The sequence below is a fragment of the Sus scrofa genome, chromosome 16 (assembly GCF_000003025.6).
Source record: "Sus scrofa isolate TJ Tabasco breed Duroc chromosome 16, Sscrofa11.1, whole genome shotgun sequence".
In the NCBI taxonomy this organism is placed as follows: Eukaryota; Metazoa; Chordata; class Mammalia; order Artiodactyla; family Suidae; genus Sus; species Sus scrofa.
The window spans coordinates 38,127,484-38,153,073 of NC_010458.4; the positions used below are offsets into that span (position 1 = coordinate 38,127,484).

A 25,590-nucleotide genomic window follows, 5' to 3' on the forward strand; every position below is an offset into this window, starting at 1 on the left:
TTTTAAAATTTTTTACTGGAGTTATTAACAAATAGTGTTATGATCCGATGACCGGAGACCAAAGCAGAAGGGACTGTCCAGGGGTTTGATGTGTCATGAATCACCTATGAATCTATGACCAAAGTAGAACTCTGACTCCAAGTCAATCCATCTAGTGGAGAAAAAAAAAAAAGGAGTTCCATCGTAGCTCAGCAGAAACAAGCCTGACTAGCATCCATGAAGATGCAGGTTCGATCCCCGGCCTCATTCAGTGGGTTAAAGGTCTGGCATTGCCGTAGCTGTGGTGTAGGCTGGCAGCTGTAGCTCTGATTCGACCCCTAGCCTGGGAACCTCCATGTGAAGCAGATGTGGCCCTAAAAAGACATAAGACAAAAAGGAAAAAAGAAAACGGTAAACTCATAATCTATCTTAGCCAGTCATAAACATGTTTTTCAACTTAAAATTTTCTTAGAATTCTTTCACTTTACAGATGTATTCATTGGGTCCTTAAAGGACATTGAGAAATTACGGACTTAAACCGATTCATTTACAGACAAAGACACCAGCTCTTAGAAAGGTTAATTGACCAAAGTTACTGAGCTAACTGGATTTAATCATCTACTATTCCTGAAGTCCTCCCAGCACTAATGCATAATTACGCAAGCCAGAAATGTGTGTTAGCAACTGTGACACCCAAACAGGGCCATCTGTTTCTCGCAAACAGACACCTCATGCATCCGGGACTTCTGGCAATTCTGAGCAAGCCCAGAGGGAAGGGATCTCTAAACATTAAAGAGACTTATTCAGGATCTCTGGTAAGCTCTTCTTGACTCTGCTTGATTCAATAAACATTTATTAAGCACCTACGAGGGGTACACCGAGACACAGAAGTACAGGAGACTCAATTAATCCCGACTGGGATATCCGAAAAATCTTCACGAAAGAGCAGTTTTAAAGAGGGCTTTTGAAGGCATTCAGTGCACAGCTGAGAAACATGAAAGACCTTTTCAGAGGGAGAGGACGGGGACTTTAGCTCTAAGGAGATGGTCATGGCAGCTCTTCAGCATGAGGAGGTCCTCAGGTGAGCACATAAAAGATGCATATGCTGATTTCTCTTCACTATCAATATGTTCTTACTGTTTCAAAAAATAAAAGTATCCTTTCTTTGCTATGCAGAAACGAAGATATAGGAGACACAGCTGTCTGATTTTTGGTTTAGTTTTTCTCAGTCTAATTGAGGAAATACCAATGCAACCCCCCAAATCAGTCATTTGTATACTTTTTTATCATTATCATCTCTCCAATGAAATTAAGCAATTCTTAACTTAAAAAAAAATCTCCACTATCAGTTTTGGAACATAGGCTGCTAAGTATTTTAAAATATTTAACATATTTACAGGAATATTACCTACTAAAACCAAACATTTATTAATACGTCCTAAGATACTTGATATGGGATATTCTAGGGGCTTTGATATTTTTCTTTGCAGGCTGTAATATAACAGTTCTCCACTAGATGGAGATCCTTTTCTTAAGGAAAAATCATAATTGTAACTAAAGGCCAAAAAGCTGTCTCTCAAACTCTCATGAAAACAACCTCTTAAATATTACCCCCCCCCAAATCCTCATAATCTATAGAAAGTGATTACAAAATACTAATAAAAACAGATTAGCCTAAGGAATATTACGATTAGCTTTATAAACAGAGAAGGATCTAAAAATGGTCACAAATGTGTTAATAGACATTAAGTTTTCCTTAAAAAAAGAGCTTTTTTGTTCAAATATTAAAACTAAGGATATTCTCTTGGGAGAGATGAGGTTGGGAACAAATCAGGAAGAACTTGAGTCAGTGGATGGTAAGTTAACTGAGAGTTTATTTAGGCTGAAAATTGGATGGCTTCAAATAAGCTACTCATTTTGAAAAAAAAAAAAATTATAAACAGCCAGTGTCATGGTATTGTTAAGAAAACAAGGTGATGAGGAGTAACCTTAACCTTAGATGTTGGTACCAAAGAGATCAGTTGTGTATTTGCCAAATACATTCTTTGGCAAACACTTTGATACAATGAATCCTCTTTTGATTCACTGCCAGTTAGATGGAACCCAAGTATAAGATTAGCAGAAGCCTGGGAAACTAAGTATAGAATTTGGGAGAGTACAAATGTCTGAGTATAATGATGATGGTGAGAATAATAATCACAATGATGATAGTAATGATAATAAAACCTTTGAAACATTCTCTATGTGCCAGGAATCGTGCTGGGTGCTTGATATACCTTATCTCATTGAATTCTCACAATAACCTTTGAAGTAGGCACTGTATTTTCCACTTGACCAATGAGGAATCTGAGTCATAAAGAAGTGGCTCCATGTTCAATCACATGTTCAAGGCCATACAGTGTGTAAGTGGGTTTTAAGCTCAAGCTGCCTGATTCCAGAGCCTGCAAGAATAGCCCCTGTGTTTATGTCACTATTACAAAGGCTCCTATTATTCATTTTAAAAATACAAAAACATCTCTTAGCTTCCTAACCTGGATGGAACTTCAAATGTTAACTCTTTGAAAGTAAGATTCTAATCAAATTATGGATCAGGCATGCCAAGGCTAATTCCAGGACTTGGTCTTTATATGACCCCGATTTTAGAATTTGCCAAATCCCCTATTTTTCCGGTTTTTTTTTTTAATTTTATTTTTTTGAATTTTATTACATTTATAGTTGTACAATGATCATCGCGACCTGATTTTATAGCATTTCCATCCCAAACACCCAACCCATACCCCCACCCATCAACCTGTCTCCTTTGGAAACCAGAAGTTTTTCAAAGTTTATGGGTCAGTATCTGTTCTGCAACGAAGTTCACTGTGTCCTTTTTTTGGATTCCACATGTAAGTGATAGCATTTGATGTTGGTGTCTCACTGTCTGATTAACTTCACTTAGCATGATAATTTCTAGGTCCATCCATGTTGCTGCAAATGCAGTTATTTCTTTCTTTTTAATGGCTGAGTAATATTCCTTTGTGTATATGTACCACGTCTTCTTTATCCACTATTTTTCCAGTTTTGAATTTAATGATAAGGTGCAAAAAGAGTCTCTGCTATAACCTATTCAGTGGGTTTCCTTACAGGGTTTGAGATTTCATTTGGAATAAGGAGGGCAGGTGAGACTCATTGGTCTTAGTAATGTAAGTATGGGAGGTGCTCAATTATTCCACATGTTTACTGTCTTTAATCAGGTCCATGATGCATACAGTCCCTGAGAGAGCTGGCTTTAACCAACAAGGCATTAGTGGAAAAGCAATAATGCAGCTATGCATGGACCCAATTTGGTCTCGCTGACCAGCCTGCTGCAATCAGAACTGTTGAAGGCTGTGTGTGTCTAGCACTACTCCGGACCCTTTGCTCCAGAGGCCCCTCCCTTTCTGTGGCGCCTGTCCCCAACAAAAGCCAAACAGAATACAGGCAAACTGACCAATTGACAAAACTGCTACCCAGCTCTCCACCCTGTTCCAAGTCAGAGGAATGACTGGACAATGTGTTCCGATCCACCTACTATTCAGCCTCCTCCACTGCTCTCAGGCTTTGTTACTGAGCTTGTAATCATCTGTCTGTTCATGATCATTTCTCATCCTTGTGGCCCAATGCTAGACCCTGCTTCTCTACTTTACACATTTTGCATCTCTTCTTGGCCAGGAGGTGGACTCTCTCCCAAGCCATGGTCCTGCTACTGCCCTGGGTAAATAGCTTGTCCCATCCCGACCGCAGGCCCTGATGCTCAACACGGAGCCGCGGCATGGAGCGTGATGGAGGTGATGCACATGAGGACCCCAGCAGAGCAGCTGCGAGGAGCCCTGATTAACAGATGTCCCTTCACCAAAGCGTCTATGAAGGGCTCCTGCAGGGAAGCCCCTGGAGAGAACCAAGCAGCCTCTGAAGGCTGAGGGGAGCCCTGGAAGCTTCTGAGCATCTGAGAGCTGCCTCTGTCACTGAGTATGAAGAATAATGGTGCATTGACAACAGAGATCCTCCTATTGGAAGGCGGGGAGATACCAAAAATATGCCAAAGATAGTCACTTGGGTTAGAAAACATGGTTTAAATTTCAAATCTTGGTTCTGGCACTTTCTAATTTGCATGCTCTTGGGCATTTGCTGTAATGGTCTAAGCCTCCACTTTCTGATAAGGGTAATTCCAGTTCCTAACTCCAGGGCTAGTATACGGTGCCATAAAATGTTTGGAAAGCATTTAGCATACTGCCTGGAAGCATGCGCATTCCCAATATTTAGAAGCTATTGTTATTTGTGCTATTATTAATTTTTTTTTTCTTTGAGGAGGCCCTTCCCTCCAGGCTCCTCTCTGCATCAGAACACACTGCCTTGGGAAGAGATGGGAGAGAAAGGGAACCAAGAGCTGGTCAGCCAAACCACCACAATCAACTTTGGCAGTCGAGGAGGCAACAGATGCTGGAGCCAGACTGCTCTTACAACTTGAGCTGCTTTTACAACTTAGTTGCTGTCTCCACCCCACTCCATAATTCCAGTGTGATAACATCAGGGGAGAGGGTGGAGACTGTTGATTTTTCTCTAGATAGTCCTTACAGAGGAGAAAGAACAATTTCCTGCTTGGGATGTGTAAGGCATGGAGATCCCACCCACTTGGCTGGGGCTCCAGCTGAACAGAAATGGCCCTTCAGACCTCAGGTCTGCAGCCACCTGGTACCCATACTGCTGTGTATTCTCTTATACCTGCCTCGTCTGTGGATATAGCAGCCCATGTCCTTGGCTATACAATGGAATCCAATTTGGTGCTTTACCTCTCAGGACAAAGGGATGGTTTGCCCTCAAGCTTAATGGAGTGTAAGTCAAGTTGGATAATTCAAAAATATTTTGTTCTCTCTATAGTAAGCTTTTTTTTTTTTGGCTATGCCTGCAGCATGTGGAAGTTCCAGGGCCAGGGATCGAATCTGAGCCAGAAGAGTGACCCAAGCCACAGCAGCGACAACAGATCGTTAACCACTAGACCACCTTGGAACTCCCTCTAATCAGTATTTTATACGTGGTTATCAATATCACATTATGAAACCTGTTTCTAATTAGTGCCAATGATGTTTTCCACTCAAGATTTTCCTCAGATCAAACAGATTCTCTGGAGCAAAGAAAATACTGCCTCCTCGAATTCCCCATTTTAATATTTACTTTGCTCAGATTATCTATAGAGATGTGACTGTAGGAAACAGCATTTTACAGTGATAAGCATGAATGGTGATCTTTCCTAACTAATCCCCAACCTGTATCTCAAATTTGAATAGAACACCGTTAGAGGGTATGGTATTTGCAGATCAGTTGATTATAGTTAAGCAATGGCATGCAGGTTTTCTTGCATAATGCATATATTTGCATGGAGGATGTGCAATTCTACCCTTTGTTTTCACAGATGGTTTTTATAAACAAAAGCCTGCCATAAAAGGGAAAGGTATCTGGGTATTTATGCGTAAAAATATCAGGTGATCTCAGGGAACACACATTTGTTTCTGAGGTGTCAATGACACTCCCGAGTCACAGAGGGCAGCAAAGAGATTCAAGGTGAAAATGATGGTGTGAGTTTGATGTTTGGACTGGTGGCCAGAAGGGACAAGCTGGACTAGCTTGGTACGTTTTTGCCAAATGAGATGGCAAAAGACTGATTTTTCTGAAAGATGTTTCTTAGATCTAAAATTTTAAAAGCTCAAACTCAGACTTGTTTTACTTGAGGTTTATAGATTATGTCTTCGTGGGTATTTTAAAGGAAAATTTTCTGGGAGTTCCCATCGTGGCTAGTGGTTAACAAATCCGACTAGGAACCATGAGTTTGCGGGTTGGATCCCTGGCCATGCTCAGTGGGTTAAGGATCTGGCATTGCCATGAGCTGTGGTGTAGGTCAGCAGCTGTGGAGGAGGCTCGGATCCTGCATTGCTGTGGCTGTGGCATAGGCCAGCAGCTGCTGCTCTGATTCGACACCTAGCTTGGGAACCTCCAAATGCTGTGGGAAGCGGCCCTAGAAAAGGCAAAGATAACAAAAAAATAAAGTCTATTGATACCATGGAGTGATTAGTAGGTATAAAACTGACCATATGTAAACTCTGATCACTATGACCTTGGAAGAGTATTAAGTAAAAATTTAAGAAGTGGAGTTCCCAGCGTGGTGCAGTTGGAAATGAATCCTACTAAGAGCCATGAGGTTGCGGGTTTGATCCCTGGCCTCGCTCAGTGGGTTAGTGGGTTGAGGGTCTGGCATTGCCATGAGCTGTGGTGTAGGTTTCAGAGGTGGCTCGGATCCCACACCATTGCTATGGCTGTGGCGTAGGCCAGCGGCTACAGCTCCAACTGGACCAACTGATGTATAGCCTGGGAACTTCCCTATGCCGTGGGTGCAGCCCTAAAAATACCAAAAAAAAAAAAAAAAAAAAAAAAGAAGAAGAATTTAAACCCTGATATGCAGGCCTTTCTTGGGTGAAAGGAAAGAGGAAAGGGGTGTGTGGGCCCTTTGTTGGGTCAAATGTCATTATTGGGACAGAGAAGAAAGTGAAGGACATCTTAAAAAAAAAAAAAAGAAAAAGAAAAGAAAAGAAAAAAGGAGTTCCCGTCATAGCGCAGTGGTTAACGAATCCCACTAGGAACCATGAGGTTGCGGGTTCGGTCCCTACCCTTGCTCAGTGGGTTAAGGATCTGGCGTTGCCGTGAGCTGGGGTGTAGGTGGCAGACGTGGCTTGGATCCCGCGTTGCTGTGGCTCTGGCGTAGGCTGGCGGCTATAGCTCCGATTCGACCCCTAGCCTGGGAACCTCCATATGCCACAGGAGCGCCCCAAGAAATGGCAAAAAGACAAAAAAAAAAAAAAAAAAAAAGTAAAGTTTTCTTAACTGAACCTGCTTAACGAAAGATCTCAAATAGGTCCTAACCTGGGGCTGCGGCTTTGGGAGTTGGCGGCAAAGGCTGCAGTGGCAGAGTGGGGTCTGTGCTTTCAGTAACTCTCAAAAACAATGAATAGTTTGAGTCATAAGCATGTACTTAATCTGAATATATGTTGACAATAAAAGTGTCTATTTTTGTAGCCCTTAATACTTCTGAAATTTCATCCAGGCTTCACTGTGATTTAGAATAAGTACGCAAGCTCGTGTTCCTTTCCCTGACATCCAGTTTCCAGGTGTTGCTCTCAAACCAAGGTGTAGGAACGGACGGAAAAAGTCCAGGTCTCCAGTCCAGGCTGGACTTGAACATTGGCTGCAGCCTTCAGCATGTCCTCTGGTTTTATTTTCTTTTGTGCAAGCCAACCTTTGGCTCTCTGAGACCATTTCTGAGCCACTTATTTCCAAAATGCAATTTTCCTTAACTTTTGCTTCATCAAGCTAAAGCACAGGAGAAGAAGAGCATCTTGTTCACAAGGCGGAGGAGGTGAGGGTGTTTCCATGGATATTTGTTTCTTCTGGGATACAGAGCAACTAAGATTGTTCTGACAAGCCAACAGTGAAACACCAAATATTGATGGTGGGCCCCTGACTTCTTTATTTTTGATATGGCAGACTGAGTGATCCCAGGGAAAATCAGATCCCTAAGAGACCTGGCTAAGCATCCTCCAATGCCTCTAATTTTACTCAGAGTAAATAACCTCTGCTCACAGTGGCTTAAGTCCCGTCTCAGTGGCCCCCGAGGCCTCTCCCATCCCATCCTGTACCTCTCTCCCTCTGGCTCACTCTGCCTTTGCTGGAATAGTCTTTATTCCAGATATCAGCCTAATATCATCTTCACAGTGATATATTCCCAGGTTACTCTATTTAAAATTGTCACCCTAATCTCCTAGCTTTTTCTAGCCTCCTGGTGAGAGAAACCCTGGTACCTTGTTGGTGGGAATGTTAACTGGCATAGCTGATTGGTAAGCAGTATGAAGGTTCCTGAAGAAATTAAGAACAGAACTACCACATGATTCAGCAAGGCCACTTCTGGGTATATAATATCCAAAGGAGATGAAATAACTCTCTTGAAGAGGCTTCTGTACTTGTCTGTTCACTGCAGCATTATTTACAATAGGCAAGACAAGAAACATACTGTGTCCACAGACTGATGAATGGATAAAGAATATATATATATATGTACATACATATATATAAATATAATGGAATATTACTCAGCTATAAAAATGAAGGATCTTGCCACTTGTAATAACCTGTATGAATCTTGAAGGCAATCATGCTAAGTAAAGTAAGTCAGAAAGAGAAAGACAAATACTGTATGATCTCTTTTATATTTGGAATTAAAAAAAAAAACATCATAGATACAGGGAATAAATTAGTGGTTACCAGGGGTTTAGGGTAGAGAGGGAGGGAAGTGAGTTAAAAGTGGTTAAATGGGAGTTCCCGTCGTGGCGCAGTGGTTAACGAATCTGACTAGAAACCATGAGGTTGCGGGTTCGGTCCCTGCCCTTGCTCAGTGGGTTAACGATCCGGCGTTGCCGTGAGCTGTGGTGTAGGTTGCAGACGCGGCTCGGATCCCGCGTTGCTGTGGCTCTGGTGTAGGCCGGTGGCTACAGCTCCAATTAGACCCCTAGCCTGGGAACCTCCATATGCCATGGGAGCGGCCCAAGAAATAGCAACAACAACAACAACAACAAAAGACAAAAAAAAAAAAAAAAAAGTGGTTAAAGGGTAGAGAATTCTAGTGTAAGATTAAGGTTCAGGGATGTAATTACATCATGGTGACTATAAGTAACAATACTGTATATTTGAAAGTTGGTAAGAATGTAAAGTTTTAAAGTTCTCACATGAATAATTGTCACCATGTAAGATGGTAGATGTGTTAAAACCTTACTGTGGTAATCATTTTGTAATATATAAAATCACTACACTGTACACCTGAAACTCATACAATGTTTTATGTCAATGTTAGATGGCAATAAAGATGACAAAATTAAGTTGCCATTAAAAAATAAATATAATAAAATCACAACCCTAATTTCCTAGCCTTTTCTAGCCTCCTTTCCTTTTTATTTTTCTCTGTAGCATTCATCCAGCATTCATCTTCCTCTGATAAACTTGAATTACTTATTTTGCTTATCTTATTCTCCTCATTAAGAATGTAAGGACTGTGAGTGCAGAGAATTTTATCTACTTTGTTCATGGATATATTCTCAGCACCTAGAATAGTGCCTGGCATATAGTAGTTACTCAATAAATATCTGTATTATAAATGCATTTATATCTTTAGATGTTGTACTACTTACTATAGCCTGGTTTTTATTTACCATGGTTATCTGTGTGGTTCTACTTCAAATGAACTTTTATTATTATCATTTCATTATTATTATTATTATTATTACAGCCAGAAATCAGTAACTTTTTAAAAGAAAGAACTAATGAGATTGATTAGTTCATTTGAAGAAATTAACTACAAAAGCACTTAGAAGACTGAGCTGTTAAAAGACATTTTAATATAAGTTAAATTTAATATCCTCCAATCAGCCATGGAATCAGGGGTGAGATACAAGTTTTTACGCACATGAAGGTTATAAAATTATAAGAATCTATTTTGAAAAGTAATACCAAAAGAATTCTTACTTTTACACATTTTTTAAAACATACAACTATGTGCAGCAGCTAGCAATCCTTCCTTTAAAAACTTAGAACAGGCCCTGGGCAGTGAGGTGCTCTAAGCTTGATCTTCATTAGTTTCAGAATAAATCTGCATTTGAGACCATGACAGAACAGGAAAAACAACAGAATGGCTGAAAATGGGAATATAGAATATAGAACCATATTTTTTCCTAAAAGGGGCATTATTACAAGTTAGTTTTTTCTTCATTTTTTCCCCTTATTTTTCCTTTTTTTTTTTTTTTTTTTTTGGTAGCTCAAATTTCCAAAGTGTACTCATATTTTTCAGAATCTTCCTTGCTATTTGCACATGCTTGTTCTTCCAGCTGAATGATTCTACCAGATAGGATATTCAAATCACTTTGAAGGTCTGAGAGGGACGTGCTTTAAACCACACCTGTCTCCATATGATTTTTCTTTTTGAGGGGTGAGTGTTTAAAATGTGGTTCTCCATCTCATTCCTGGCCATTCCTGTATTTAGATTTATTAAGAACTATTTTCTGAATAGCTTAATTGAATAAATAAAAATAAGTACAATTTATTAATCCATTTAAACACCATATATTAAGTAGATTAAATAAGTCTAGGCAAAGTAATAACAACTGAAAACAAAAACTCTAATAGTTCTACTAAAATTGTATAAAGATGTGCTACACACACACACACACTGGAATACAACTCAATCATAAAATAATGAAATAATGCCATTTGCAGTAACATGGATGGACCTAGAGATTATCGTACAAGTGAAGTAAGTCAGAAAGAGAAAGACAGATACCATATGATATCACTTATATGTAGAATCTAAAAAAAAAAAAAAGATACAAATGAACTTATATACAAAACAGAAATAGATTCACAGACACAGAAAACAAACTTATGGTTACCAAAAGGGAAAGTGGGGGGAGGGATAAATCAGGAATTTGGGACTAAAATATACACATTACTATATATAAAATAGATAACTCACAAGGACCTACTGTATAGCACCGGGAACTATACTCAATATTGTGTAATAACCTATAAAGAAAAAGAATCTAAAAAAGAATATATATATATGCATATATACATACATATATACATGTATAACTGAATCACTTTTCTGTACACCTGAAAATAACACAATCTTGTCAATCAACTATACTGGAATAAAACAAAATGAAATAAAATAATTTTTTAAATTGCCTTTAAAAAGCTAACCTAAACCTGATTCTTTTCCACAAATGAATATGAAAACTTATGTACCACATTTTTCTCCAGGTCTGAATTCTCCCTCAAACAGGTCAGGAAACAATTCACCAAGCTGTACTATTAAATCTATTTTGGAGAAGTGATATCACTCAGTTTCCAACCTCAACGATCCAAACAGATGGGTTTTTCCACTTTAACGGGAGTGGAAGAGAACAGAGAAGGGCTTCCGAGAGCAGTGTGGCCTGAAAGAGATAGTATTTCTTCGATTCTACGAGGATAAAGCAATTGGTAAGAATATAATCCTATGATGGTTGTATAAGCAATCACACTCTTTCACATTTTTTAAAATATATCACAGAGGATAAAAACAAATATGTAAATTCCTACACCAAACAGCCTCTGTCTCATTGTGTGATGTGCCCGATGATATTTGCTTTCCTTTATTATTTCTTATCCTGGGTGAATTATATATGCTTGCAAATAATCCTTCCTGTTTCAAGATGCTGGAATGGATGGCCAAAGAGCTGTGAAATCTACTTTGACAATGATTTTGAAGAGTAAAGATAATTTTTATATTTCCCTGAAATGGTTTTATATATAATCCTGACTAAAGACCAAAAAAAAAAAAAAAAAAAAAAAATCTTGGAAAAGCACAGAATTCAATAATCAGGACCGTGAACACGGCAAATTATGCTTGCCCTCTGCCAAATTCCATCCTCTGTTTGTTCCTGGGCAGATGAGAAGTCCTCGATTCTAGGCTTCTCTTATAATTAAATTTGGTCACGAAATGGGACGTGAGCAGAAATACTCCACACCACTTCCAGGACCAGCTCATAGCCCTTCCTGTGTGTGTGGCTTTGCACTTTCTCCTTCTGCCAGCTGCATGCTGAAGGTTCTGGAACTGTGAAGGATGGTGGGAACACAAGGTGGAAAGACTCTGGTTCCTGAATGACAGCAAGGGGGAGAGCTGCCCTGTCTTCCTAAACATCACCCTAGGTAGTTACTCGATGAAAAATGACCTTACTTTAAAAAAACAAAACAAAATGAAACAAAACAAAAACAAAAAAACACTTAATTTGAGGGGTTTATCTGCTATCACAATAACACCCCATATATGACATCACACCAAACTAAGCTGGCAGTACTGAAATACTTAAATCATACTGAACTGTCAAGGAGCTCCTGTCATAGCTCAGTGGTAGTGAAGATGTGGGTTCAGTCACTTAACCCACTCAGTGGGTTAAGGATGTGGCGGTGTTGCTGTGAGCTATGGTGTATGTCGCAGAAGAAGCTCAGACCTGGGCGTTGCTATGGCTGTGGTGTAGGTCAGCGGCTACAGCTCTGATTCAAACCCTAGCCTGGGAATTTCCATATACCACGCATGTGGCCCTAAAAAGATGAAAAGAGAAATAAAAAATAAACAAACAAAAAACTGTCAACATCCACATTCAATCTACCTCTGGATTAAAAAAAAAATTTGTCCCACAGAGGCCCAAGTGACAACTACTGCCTCTTAGATGCTACTGCTTTCACACTTGGTTGAGATATTTCCCCTCTTTAATCTTCCTTGGTTACATTTATTCTCATGAAGATATTACTTATCATTCAATAGAAAGACGTGTTAGAGAAAACATTTATTACACATTTGGTGGTTGTTCTGTAAAGAGCAAAAGCCAGTCCAGTTTTGTTCTGCCTAAAGGACAGTCAGGAAAGCTAGAGAGGGCCAGCTGACACATGAAGCTGACACATGAGTATGTCTCTGGATCACAGAAGAGACACAGGATTAGGGGTCGCCTTCCCTTAGGGTTTGGATCTACACGCCCCTGGAGTCAGTGAGGTCTCAGACTGGATCCAACTAGGCTTGCCTTATTGTGAATGGGACTCCAGACCAAAACGACGTTCTAAATGTGTACATTTCGAGGAGTATAGAGCCAGACTCCACGAAAAAAAAAAATTCTAGAAATACAGCTTACCCAAATCTAGAATAGAACTACTCTTCACTGCTTAGGAGCTCACTTGCAATGGAATCAGAGCTGAACTGATCCTTCAGACTGGGTATGACGTAGGTCGAATCAAATGCTTTAGGCCTTCCTTTCTGAACTCACGGATGAAATGCCTTTCTAGAGCCAGATAGGCTTCTTAGAAGAAGGAAGTTACCTGGGACATGCTCTTGGCTGTAGAGCTCTGAAATAATGGAGTGGTGACTAGTCTGGGCTTCCTTCCTCTCACTGAGCTTCAAGGTATTTCTGGTACAAAAAATATTTCATTGCCAAACTGGGGATCAGACTCAAAAGATCAATACATCCTAAAGGTGATGAAGTTGGTCCACAAACAAGTCTATTGATGCCGCAAATATTCATCAACCACCTAGTACTGCTGGACACCACGGGGAAGGAACGCAGCTCCCCAAGAAGACACAAGGACTCCAGTAGTTGCACTGAATTTCTGCTCCTTAATTAAAATGAGACTTTTTTTCCTTTGGGACAAACAAATTCATGGTGAGACTGTTCATAAATCCTTTTCATTTTCCAAGTTCATTGCAGAGAAAAATGCATGGCTGTCACCACTGACCTCCTTTGCTTTGACATTAACTATGTTTGTTTGCTTCTTTAAAAGTCAAGTTTTACTTCTTTAGACATCAAAATTCCTTTCATTTTTATGCAATAATATATTTCACATATTTAGATATAATCATCCATTTGTGCCAAGTGGTCTGTTTTCTGATATTCAACTATGTGTATTTTGTCTTTTTCTCTTTTGTGGATTTTATTTTGTATAATCTTATTTCCAGTTTTGGATTATTTCCCATTTATACTCCCTTTTAAGACTTATGCTTTTTTAATGAGGAGCCCAAAATGGTACATGGAACTCTCAGTACAGTGTAAACAAGGCCATCTGTAATGGGACAAGGCTTTCAATCTAGTAAAAATTTCTCTAACTGGCTATAGATGGTCATGCCAGAATCCTCAGATATCATATTTCCTAATAGGAACTATAATTGTTTTGATTCCTGGCATGTTAAATATTTAGAACTACATTGTATCACCATAGTATAAACATGTAAATAAACCTTATTCCCCAGCCTGCCTATATAAAATCAGTACCATTGCTAGATAATCTCATTTGAGATGTGTTTACCTTTGCAGAGAAGATATCCTCTAAAACAAATTCTATTCTTTTTCATACATTAAGCTAGGAAGAGAATCTAAAAAAGAGTAGATGCTAGTTGTTTAAACTTAGGTTGGAAGGAAAACAAAACATGATTACATACTTTGCTGATCTTTAATATTTCATTTGGACCAAATTTTCAAAATAGGGCTAAAGATGCCTCTACTTCATGAGATCCAAAGCAGAGATTTTATAAGCATTTATTTAGTTGTGTTTTCTTTTTCTCTCCTTTGCTCATTTTTCTAACTTTAGAACTTTTAAAAATCTTGAAAATGCGAGGTCTTTTTTTTCCTTTGCCTCTAAAGCTTAGACCTAGAAATCAAATTTGACAAGAGAGAAAAAACGAAACCACGTCTATGCATGTTCTTGGCTTTTTTCTACCCAGCTGTCCTTTCAACTGGCAATGTAATTAGGAGTCTGAATACTGTGTTTGCCACTAATCCCATTAACATACTTGGCCCTTGGGCCATATGGACATAATCTCTCAGGATGCCATGGGTGTTTTAGCCATTTTTCATGTCCCTAAACTCCAGCTGTGCCTCTTGCTGAGCTGGACTATGATGACCCTTGGTGGAGAAACCAAAGAATTTCTCCCACAGGCCCTCCCCACTTCTCACACAGCAGTCCTCATTTCAAAAGCCCTTTCACTGTCATGGTTCAATGGAATTCACACAGTGACCCTGGGCAATGGCAGATGGAGTGAGGGGCTTGGATATTTATCCTCATTTGCAAAAAGAAAACTGAGGCTCAGGAGGGCGGGCGATGGTTTGCCCAGAGTCTCCTGGATTTAAATGACTGGATTAAGACTCAACCCCAAATCTTCTGATCTTTGGACTAAGTTTTCAATGTAGGATTGAACAACCGGATTGACTTTCATTTCATAAAACTTGAAACAAAGACAAATTCCTACTTTAATGTCCCTATGTGAGATATTATCTAGCTGCCTTGAGCACAGGGTTCAAAATCTTTGCATAGAATATGACATTTTGCTGAACTAAATGGATGTGTTTACATGTCTCAAATAATAGTATGACAAAAACACAAAAGGCCTTAAGGGAAAGGTCCTCCACTTGGGTAACTTGCTAATCATCCTAACCACATTATAATGTCTTAAATGCTTGGTCAATGTTTAATAGTACTTAGGGGAAGATCAAGCAAACAAACATGTGGCGAAACTTACTTGAATACATTACAGACCAGCTTTGCAAGACAAAGAGCTTCCTATTTCATACTCCAAAGAGCATATGATAGAAGAGAAATATATTTTTCTTTAGCAGAAAGATAACTGATCCCAGGCTATAGTTCTGGTTTCAGAATAAGGAACTTAAGTCTGAGTTCTAATTCTGCTACTGACTAGTTATGACATTGGCAAACCTCTTGACTTTTCTGGGGTTTAGTCATTTTACTGATAAAATAAAGAGACTGACTACCAGTCATTCTCAATGACTTGTCTGCACAACACTTTGGAAAGAATTCAAAAAATACAGATGCTAAGGCCTCCTTCTGGAGAATCCACGTCAGTAGATCTAGGGTTGGACCCAGGAATATGCCTTTTTAAAAATCATCCAGGCAGGAGTTCCCGTCGTGGCGCAGTGGTTAACGAATCCGACTAGGAACCATGAGGTTGCGGGTTCGGTCCCTGCCCTTGCTCAGTGGGTTAACGATCCGGCGTTGCCGTGAGCTGTGGTGTAGGTTGCAGACGCGGCTCGGATCCTGCGTTGCTGTGGCTCTGGCATAGGCCAGTGGCTACAGCTCCGATTCGACCCCTAGCCTGGGAACCTCCATATGCCGCGGGAGCAGCCCAAAGAAATAGCAAAAAGACAAAAAAAAAAAAAAAAAAAAAAAAAAAAAAAAAATCATCCAGGCAATTTGAGGTACTGGTAAGTCAGGAAGACCAGATTTGTCTCCAAGGCCTCTTTCAGCTTTAACATTCTGGATTTTTAACTGCATGGCACTGGACTCAGCTTAGATTCCTGGACTCCATCCTCACTCAGGAGTCAGGGCACCCAGAGCCAGTGCTGTTTCCAGTGGAACTGTCATACCAGACTACCATCCTCTAAAATGCTGGCAGGATGCTGGGTGTAGCTGAATGGAAGGGAGGAAGAGGAGGAGGAAGGAGGGAGGGAGAGAGGGGGACCAGAGATAAGTTAGTGGGGAAAATGTGATTAAGTTAATCATTGAATAGCCACTCTTGCCTACAAAACTCGGTTAAAATTCTTTACCATGGCATTTAAATCACTTTAAAATTTGGTCCCAACTCCCTCCCAAACCTCATCTCTGGCTTCTCCAAAGATACTTTTGCTCATGCTGTTCTCAATATCTAGAGTATGTTTTACTCTTTGAATGAAGTATTATCTGAGCCTCACCTATTTCTACCCTTGAAATCTTCCGTATTCGTCAAAGCTCCACATGTACTAACTAATGTCTAATATGCATCCAATCCTTGCTCCTTCATTTCCAAACATCTTACTCAGGTCCTCAATAAAGCATTATTTTGGAATAATGCAACTGGCTTCAGAAACATATCTCCTCATATCAGTGGCCCCTCCCTCCCTATTTGAGGTTGGGAGGCTACACACTTTCGTCATCATAATAAAATGACATTTACCAAATGCTTTTATATCCATTATTTCATTTGCTCTTGAAAACATTTCTATGAGATACAAATAACTGTTATCCCCTATTTTATGGATGATGAAATTGTTAATGCAGAGAAATTCACTAACTTGCTAGTTAATGATAGAGTTGAGATTTGAACTTAAAATCCTGTGAATTTAAATTTTGTGCTTTCTCTATTCTGCCTACCAGGGCACTAGCCAATAAGTGCTCAAGGAATGCATATTAAATAGTTGGGTGCATGAACAACTGGGGAAAGAAGGTATCGTGGTGTATTAGGAAAATAATGATCTTTGGTGACAAAGAAACCTCTGTTTGCATCTTAAATCTGCCACTTGTGAGTTGAACAATGTTGGACAATTTACTTAGCCTGACTGAGCTTCTCTTTCTTCATCTATCGCATGAAGAATTATCAATATCATATGATATTGCTTTATATGGAATCTAAAAAAATGATACAAAGGAACTTATATACAAAAAACCATAAATAGACCTACAGACATAGAAAACAAACTTATGGTTACCAAAAGGGAAAGGAGGAGAAGGATAAATTAGGAGTTTGGGATTAACACACACACACACACACACACACACACACTCTATATAAAAATAGATAACCAATAAGGACCTACTGTATAGCACAGGGAACTATATGGTTATTTTGTAATAACCTATAAAGGAAGAGAATCTGAAAAACAATATATATGCCTTTTTCAAGGCAAGTTTTGTCTGGATATATGCCCAAAAGTGGGATTGCTGGGTCATATGGTGGTTCTATGTATAGTTTTCTAAGGTACCTCCATACTGTTCTCCATAGTGGCTGTACCAGCTTACATTCCCACCAACAGGGAGAGAGGGTTCCCTTTTCTCCACACCCCTTCCAGCAATTGTTATTTGTGGACTTATGAATGATGGCCATTCTGACTGGTGTGAGGTGGTATCTCATGGTAGTTTTGATTTGCATTTCTCTAATAATCAGGAATGTTGAGCATTTTTTTTTTCCATGTGTTTGTTGGCCACCTGAATATCTTCTTTAGAGAAATGTCTATTCAGATCTTTTGCCCATTTTTCAATTGGATTGTTGGCTTTTTTGCTGTTGAGTTGTATAAGTTATTTGTATATTTTAGAGATTGAGCCCTTGTCAGTTGCATTATTTGAAATTATTTTCTCCCATCTGTAAATTGTCTTGTTGTTTCCTTTTTGGTTTCTATGTGTAACTGGGTCACCATGCTGTACAGTAGAAAATTGACAGAACACTGTAAATCTGCTATAATGAAAAAAAAACTAAAAAATATTTTAAGGAAAAAAATAAAAATAAAAGTAATGAGGAAAAAAGAATATATATATATAATTATATATATACATAAATAATTGATTCACTTGCTGTACACTTGAAATTAACACACCATTGTAAACCAACTATACTTCAATAAGAATAAAGTAAAATAAAAAGAACACATGGTCTAGGCTGTTTGGGTTCAAAACATGACTTTCTTATTAGCCATATGAACTTGGTCCTGTTACTCAACCTCTCTGTGCCTCAGCTTCCTCTTCCAAGCAATAGTGAAAACAGCATTTAGAATAGTACCTGTCATGTTCTCAGAGCTATGCAAGTGCTGGTTATTCCCTGTGTTGGGGAGACACTCTGCTTATCTCAAGGAGAGACTATGTGCCCTTTGTGCTTCTCAATCAAAGCTATTGGTAACTCTTGTAAAATAGGAACAAAAGTAACACTGTAAGCTTGCCATTTCTATTTGGAATAGTAGATAATGGTAACTAGATAAGCATTCTGGACAACAGCTGAGAACTCGTATATCTATTAAAAAAAAGAAATGGGAGTATGCATTTTGTATTTAAACACAATGAGATATCTGTTTTCATGTATTTATGAATGGAGTAGGAAAAATGTCATTTGACCTTTGTTCAACAGCTCCAGTTACTGCCTTTGATGCTCTCATTTGAAATGACTGAATCTGCCTCTTCCTTTCCCAGCCCCACAACCAAACAGAAAGAACTGGAAGGAGAAAAATGCTTTAGAAAGTGTTTCCCTAAATCAGTTATCCCCTTTGAAGACTATATCATAGACTCTGTTTCATCTAAAAATCTCATACATGTTTCACCATAGTTAAAAACTGCATTAACAAAAATATGTGCTACTTGTAATGCCAAATACATCAAGCAAAAATGTAATCATCTCTTTCATTCTCCAGCCCTGTATATAGTCTGAGGTAAGAGCAAAGATATTTTTGACTCTAAGATGGTAAGTAATGTGAGATCACTGTCCTTCAGAATAACTAGAAACTTGAGCTATTTCTTGCACAGAGATAATGTTCTGTGGGCTCTACTGATGTTGAGATTACCTCAGAAAGGTTATCTTTGGAATGGTGGAGATTAAGTTGCTTCTGAAAGGCCAGGTATGCCTGTTACCAAAATAAACACAGCTTAAGCAATGGCAAACATGAGAGAGGAACCACAGAAGGGGTTTCCCCATCTCCTTGCAAGGGTTCTGATCAGTAACATAAATTAAGCAAACAATTTGGGGAGCTCAGTATTAAATCAACCAGATGAGGTCTAAATATCAGTGCTATAATTGCTGTGTGTTGTTATATGGATGCTTTCTCTGGAAGCTTTCTCTTGGATGCTTCAAACTTTGGCCTGGGAGACAGTGTGGTTTTCAACATCTTTCAAAGCTGGTAGTACCACTGAATACTCTGCAGGCTTGTCTCCACCCTGGAGACCTGACTATCTATCAAGGTCTCCTAAACCCCACTTTCTGCCACCGTATCCCTGACAGAACTAGAGCAGAGTGAGACACTAGCAGCTCCCAAAGCTGAGCCCTCCCACACAGTCCTCAGGTGGGAGATTCACTATCCATGGCAACCCCGTGCCCCTGTTCTCTTGGGCCTTTCCTAAGGATAACACAGTAATAACACCAACAGATAATAACAATAGAGAATTACTATTCTCGACATTTTAGACCCATTGTCTCATTTGATTTTTATTACTACCCTGAATAAAGAAATGGTACTCAGAAAGTTAAGTAACTTGTCTGAAATTCAAGTGGTTATCCATTTATATTTCACTGCTCCCCTGAGACTCAATGGTCCCTTATTAAAATACTGATGCAGTTAATCAAAACTAGGTCTCCCAGTACAATTTAGCTCCCCCAAGTATCATATCTTAGTAGAAACTACATAGACTTTGGAATCAGATCTGGATCTGAAGAGTCTCTATTTTCTATTAGCCCTGAAACTTAAGCAAAGTTCCTCAGGGTCTCTAGGCCTGAGTTTGCAAACTTGTTGAAAAGGGATCATCAAGCACTCACATGTGGAAAAGCAAAATGGGCTAATGAACTTTCAAGCACCCAGGGCAGTGTTTTGAAAGTGGCATGGGTTCAATAAATGTTAATTCCTCTTTTCTTCTTTCTCCTTTAAATACCGTGGAATTACTTATAATTTAGTAAGATGGTCATAAACTTGGCTCACTGCATGCATGCATCTTGAGGCCAGTGAAACACTAATGGAATTATCATTTGCAGCTCTCCCAATGACTGGAAACTAATGGCCAACATACAACCCCCTCGGTTCAGATGGTCCAATTACATTTTTAAGGGAGGTGTTGGTATATTTACAATTTCTATCATAACCAAGTCCTGTTATTACTTGGACTCTAAGACTTTCCTTTTATGTGGCTATGCCTTTGTTAAAGCACAGAAAGGATGTGACTTTGATCCTGGTTCCAAAAAAAAAAAAAAAAAAAAAGCGTATCTCACTACAATAAAACCATAAATATAGCTACAAAATAGCTGAAAACTCTTTATTACTAAATAGCATATGCCAATCCATGCCTAGGATAATATGCTAGTTTTAGCAAGAGAAGATAAGATTAAATAGAAAGTTCCAAATGTATCATTTCTTTGCACCTGAGCTCAGTTGCTTCTCACTTTCCTGCAGCTTTCCTAGTTCTCTGGATATCTGATGAGCACCATAAGTTCTATTTTGAAAGCTAGCATCAACCCAGTGTTGGGCTCCAAGGAGAGATGTGGTCAGATGGCCAAACAAAGGAAGGATGCCTGTCTCGGGGGCACTGGGCTCTCAGCTCAGGACTTGCAGACCTTGTCCGTGAAGATCCAAGTGGTTCAACTGATATCACAAGTACAGACTCCCCAAAGGTATGGAATGGATTGTTTCTGCTCAGGTCATTCTAATAAATGTCCATACACATAACCATCCCCTAGCAGAGGATTTCAAATTTTAGAGCTCAGAGATACCAACAAAGACCTTCTATTGCACTGGGAACTATACTCAATACTCTGCAGTAACCTATAAGGAAAAAGAATATGAAAAAGAATATTATATATATGTGTGTGTATGTGCGTGCATAACTGAATCACTGTGCTGTATACCTAAAACTAACTCAATGTTGCAAATCAACTGTACTTCAGTAACAAATTTTTAAAGAGAGGTCCCTTTATGAATCAAATGACTTGAAAATTTTCAGAAATATAAGCCTTCAGAAAAAAAGTGTACACACACACACATACACACACACACACACACACTTTTGGATATAATTCCAGAACATTCAGCATGGCCTCGTGGCTGGTGGCTAAGCCTATGGATTTTAGAGTCAGATATCCTGGATTAAAACCCTTACTCTGCTGCTGTATAGTTAGAGACTATTTCTAAGATATTAAACCTCTTTATATTTCATTTTCCTCATCTTCAAAGTGGAAGTAAAAACAGTACCTGATAGGGCTGTAATGAGGTTTAAACAAGTTAAATCTTGTGAAGTGGGACACTGAGTACTTTGTAAATTTTTATTGTTATTATTTTAAGGGGGTTACAGATCCTTAAAGCCTCTTTGTGGATTCCAGGTTAAGAATTTCTGCTAGGAAATGGGGACAAAGTTAAAACCAGTTAAGGACAATCCATCTACCATGAAAACAACAAGATCCTATTAAAATGAAAATATCAATACAAGGCCTTAAACAGCTAGGTCTGCTATCCTGCCTGGCCCAGAGCAGGCAGGACAATGGGTCCAGCCACGGCCCCTGTTCTTTCCAAGGAGCACCAGCCTGTACCAGCTACAAGAGCTTGGCAGCAACGGCTACTCTCTGCACTTGAGCAAAACAGATTCTTGGCTGCCTGAACCTCACAAGGCTTATTGTTCTGTTCCTGATGTCGTCTTTACAAGGTCCCAGGTATAAGAAAGGGCTATGAGAAGGTTTTGATGAGAGGCTATGTAAGTACCCACATTAAAGACTGACATACAAATAACCTCTTGATAAACGCTGTCTCTTTCCATGGATTGTGAGAGAAAGTAACTCAGCTTGACAAATTCACAGCACTGGGGGAAATTTCACTGACATGCAGGGGAATGTCTAAGTTATGTAGTTTAACTAAATATGACCTGAAATAAGTAGGCCTTTGAGAGGACTTTTCTTTAGGAATGACACAGAGATTTTGCTGGTGTGATGCTATTTTCTCATAAGACCTTTGATGTGCTTTAAGGAACCCTATATTAGTCAAAGTACACTCCAGCCAAATTAATACTATTTAAAATGCTTTGAATATGAAGCAGGCAGAGATTTCAGATACATTCATCTTTAGTAGAAGTAGCCACATATTGAATACTGCCTGAAGGTTCTGTATCATATTGTTTTGTTTTGTTTGAAAGATGATCCCAGAAAATGACTGAATTAAATTACTTTAATACTTTCATTTCTGTATCGCTAGCACCTAACATGGTTCTGACACCGTGTTTAGGGACCTGACAAGTATCTGTTGAATGTATTTGCTATACATGGACTTCAACATCCAGTTAAAGGAATCTCTCTGCTTAACACAGGCTTTAATGCTGAACCAGCTGAAGGGGAATCAACTATGCAAACACAAGCCATCGCTGACAGGATATGCAAATTATAGCCCTCCAGTGGTCTGGAGAACTGATGCTTCCTCATGGGGTCTCTGAGCAAATGAGCATCAGAATCTCTACTTTATTTTCAGCATGGCTCACTGGTGCTTTTTCCACTGGCCTTACCAAACTCTCTGGGTAGGTCCTGCTGCCTGTGATCTCAATTCAGTTTCAACTCCAGTGGTGTGTGCAGATGGAGACAAGAGAAAAATAAGGGAAATAGCTAAGTAAATGGAATTGAGCCATGTCAATAGGACAAATCACAATCAGTAATCTACCAACAATGACAATCATTTAAAAGTATCCATTTCAGGAGTGTCCATCATAGCTCAGTGGAAACAAATCTGACTAGCATCCATGAGGATGCAGGTTCAATCCCTGGCTGTGCTCAGGGGATTAAGGATCCTACATTGCTGTGGCTGTGGTGTTTGGCCAGCAGCTACAGCTCAATTCAACCCCTACCCTGGGAACTACCCTATGCCACGGGCGTGGTCCTAAAAAGACAAAAGACAAAAAATAAAAGTATCCATTTCAATTTGTCAGTGCAGGAACGATGACACAGACATGACGTCAATGACATCAATGCCAATAAATTAGTGTTTATTGAGCATTTAGTAGGCACTAAAGCTTGGGCTGAAGACTATTCATGGCTTATTTTACTTAATCCTCAATAACAATCCTGGATGGAAAAAACTAGTATTTTCCTCCCCTCCTTAGAGATAAGAAAACAGGACAGAGAGAAGTTAAGTCAATTAAAGACAGATGTAGTAAAGTCGGTGTCAAAGCACCAAGGTCAGCCAGAATTTTTTCATCACTATATCAGTATTTCCCACAATGTGGCCTTACACCATCTGCCCCAGAATTAACTGGGTGCTTATTAAAATGAAGAGTTCCAAGTCTTATCCAGAGCTACTGAATCATTCTTAAGGATGAAGGCTGGGACTCTCCATTTAAAAAGATACACACACAGTATTTCTTAGGCACATGTGATTGATACACGAACCACACTGAATTAAATGATTCTCATTTTACTGTAGATGGCCTCCTTATAAGAGTCAAAACATATCACCACATTGAAAAGAAATACTGAAATATTTCCTTCCACCCAAAATTGTCTCAACCACTGAAACCCAAACTCTTTCTCTACTGAACTGATAACACAAATATAACTGGTTTTGACCAGGCTGGGGAGATAGATTTTTGTGCTACTCTGGCTTTTGTATGAAACTTGAGCCTTATCTCCTCATCTGTAAAACAAAAGTGTCTCACCAGATAAAATATTATAAAATTTTGAATTTTATTAAATACCAATTATAAAAGTTTTGCTCTTCAGAAAAGAAGATTCACTATATTTTTGAAAGAACAATTTTCCTTAAGTAGGGTGAAATAGGTTTTAAAAATACCTAAAAATATACTATGTATTAAGAGGTTTATAAACATTTAAGCTCTTTGGCCCAGAAATAACGTTTCCAAGAAATTTGCTTAACTAATTAATCACAGAGAAAGATTAAGATTTCTATTACAAACATGTTCAGTGAACCATTATTTAAAATAGAGAAAAAGGCAGAAAGCTGAAATGCCGAACAGTTGAGAGAATAACTAATTAAATCATTTTATTATATGAAAAATGGATTCCATGCCACCATCGGAATATCAGGTTTTCCTAGGATACTAAATGATATGGGGAAATCCTTATTTAAAATGTCAAGTGAAAAATGCAGAATGAAAAAAAAATGATACATGTGGTCCTAATAGTCATTTGTCACATAATAGTAGGATTTATATAGCAATAAACATGTTTCAAATGTTCAGTATTTGTGAGCCAATTTTTTTGTCCATTCTCTACTTATATCTACATATATTATATGTCTGTGTGTTTGAATATGTGTGTATGTGTGTGTACACATGTATCCTTTAAGAAGTTATGCAGGAAATAAGCCAACCTGTTTGAACGACACTTATCCTTGAATGATATTGCAGGTTGTTTATATTTTATTACATGTATTTTCAGTATTCCTCATTTTTTCCATCAGGAACATGTGTTTATTCTGTACTTAGAAAAATACACATTATTGCAAAATAATTCAATGAGAAACCACTTTTGGAAATACTTTTATGATGCAAAATGAAGCAACATCTGTATTGCATTCCTGGCTAACAAAGAAACCTCTGAAACAGGCCTCACCAATGTTCCCTACATGGTGAATCTGGCAGTAACTGTGCTACCAGGAGAGCTCTGAACTCAAAAGGCCGCAATTATGAGCTTAGGCGCACAAGGACGGATTGGAAGTGGCAGGCAATGCCGGCCTCCGCCAAATAATGGTCAAGCGAATGTGAAGTTTTGCCCTAAAAGGAAAGTAAAGTGGCTGTAACTGGATATTGTAAATAAGTGGGCAAAAGATCTCTAAATAAGCAATATCATATAAACCTCCTTGCAACGTATTTTTCCTTCTGGGATTTGTGTCAGTCTCACAGACATGAAGGCAGCCAGGAAACTGTTATCTGTTTACCTCTAAATTATTTTTATAACTGTGCATGCCAGCAATGGAAGAAAATGCCTCTTTGAGAAAAATAAATTTGGCGACAAACCCTGAGTTCTTGAAAGATCTTAACAAATCCAGGCTTCTACATATCATGTAACTGTCACACCTAGCCTCATGAATGCTTTATTTTCAAATGAGTTGGAGCACATTTGTAGGTATACATGTATATTAGAACCTTGACTTGGCTTCAAATCCTGGCTTGGCCAATAGCTTTGTGCCTTTGGGAAGATTTCTTAGCTTCTCTGCATATTGGGTTTTTTTTTTTTTTTTTTTTTTTTGGTGGTGGTGGGGATCGGGCACGCCTTTGGCATGCAGAAGTTCCTAGGCCTGGGATGGAACCCACACCACAGCAGCGACCTGAGCCACAGCAGTGACAGTGCTGGATCTTTAAATGTTAGTCCACTGGGGACCTCCTGCATCTTGGTGTTTATCATCTGTAAATGTAGACAGTCTGAACACAAGGTTCTCTGAGGTTGAGTGAAAAAAGGTGATTCAAGTACAGAGCACGAAGCCAGGAACATTGCAAAGACAACGTGATCCCAGTCTCCTCTTGGGTTACAGAAAG

At 38.9% G+C, this 25,590-nt stretch overlaps 1 protein-coding gene and 1 long non-coding RNA gene across 23 annotated transcripts in view; one reads left to right on the plus strand and one right to left on the minus strand.

Annotated features, from left to right (window-relative positions):
• PDE4D (phosphodiesterase 4D) overlaps positions 1 to 25,590 on the minus strand; it is a 1,509,235-nt gene that overhangs the window by 230,184 nt on the left and 1,253,461 nt on the right. The window lies entirely within an intron of this gene.
• LOC110257276 lies at positions 280 to 6,855 on the plus strand. The gene is made up of 2 exons (XR_002339683.1): positions 280 to 1,060; positions 3,213 to 6,855. It is a non-coding gene; the product is annotated as an uncharacterized LOC110257276 (long non-coding RNA).